We start from the raw sequence: 1,513 nt of genomic DNA on the forward strand, positions 1-1,513 counted from the left end.
CCTTCGCTCCCTTGGCCACCTTGTCCGGACGATCAACCGAGCCAAAATCGGAGTGGCATATTTATATTTTAAACGGGTTTATTGGAATAAGAGATCCTCGACGAAGGAACAATCGTCGAGTCGGGGTTTTTCACGAGATTCGCGAGTTTTGAAGTTCTTGGAAAATTGGAAATATAAATAAATTCACTTCACCAACGAATAATTCTTAACTTCCTGATTTGCGAAACGATCTCTATACAAACTCGTGTAAAACTTTTTATCTCTTCGATCCTATCCGTATTGATCGTCGATATTCGAATCTTAAGTTTTAAAAAAGATTCTTGTAGAATTTTGTATACACAATAATAACCACGTATCCTGCGCTCCAATAACATTTCAATGATTCGCAACGTACGGACGCTCGCGTGTGTGTATGTATTACTCTCCTTCGATTCGAATTCATCAAAGTCGGCCGCGCACACGTATCCACACACATACATATACACACACATACACTTTTGTATAAACCGGCACACCGTCGCGGCATTTATCATCGAATAAGGCCACGAGTTTTCATTAGTCCGTGGGAAAAGAGCTGGGCGAAATATGGGAAAATTGGAATCCCTTTTCCTTTCCCTGGCCCGTTTTCCCGAGAAAACGATGAGACTTGGCACGAGGAACGAACGTTGGCGGATGAGAAGGTGGGGAGGGATGGCGTCGAACGTCAACGATTCCACGACCTGGGTGGTGGATGGTTGGAAACTAGCGAAACGTCGATTCACGGAGACGGTATCGAGCGTGGAAGGGAGGGGGGAGGTCGCGTTTATTTGTTCGTGGAAAACAAAGGCCGAGCAACAGGGCCTCCGCTCCCTCTTCATCACTCTCGACGGTGGTTGCGTTCCGCTCCTCGCTTCCTGCCACCTTCGCCACCCCTCCAATCGTCGTTCGCCCTAGCGTCGCCAATTGGAAACTGAATTCGGCTAAATCCAGAACTGGGAGAGGAGGTATGAGCTTACGAGCTTGTATCGCGTGAAATCGTATCGTTTTGATTTTCACTTGATCTTGAAATATTTCCTTAACGACTTCCTGCATATTCGACGATATTCGATTCTTGATTTTCGGGCTATTGAACTTCGTTTGTTGAAAAAATTGTTCTCGGAATTAAACCGAACCCCGACTCGAGATCTTATTTCAACTCGTATTGCGTTGGTTGTTGCGATTATTTGAATCGCACTGCCGTAATTCGAGAAATGAGATAAACGCGTTAAAACGTATTAAAATATTATTAAATATTTGAATGGGCGGAAAACAATAAAGTGAATAATATTATTCCATTCGAATAAGTAAAGTAACTCTCTGTTAATAACAAAGTTATGGCTAATTTAATTTCAACAATTCGCGTATGAAATATTTTTTTAGCTCCATGCATTTTTTTCATGAACAGGTAATTTAATATCAAGGGAATAAAAACTGCCAACAATTAAACTGTTTTACTTCGTACATAAAAAAAAAAAAAAAAAAAAAAAAAAAAAAA

The sequence above is a fragment of the Apis dorsata genome, unplaced genomic scaffold, assembly GCF_000469605.1.
Source record: "Apis dorsata unplaced genomic scaffold, Apis dorsata 1.3 scaffold_285, whole genome shotgun sequence".
In the NCBI taxonomy this organism is placed as follows: Eukaryota; Metazoa; Arthropoda; class Insecta; order Hymenoptera; family Apidae; genus Apis; species Apis dorsata.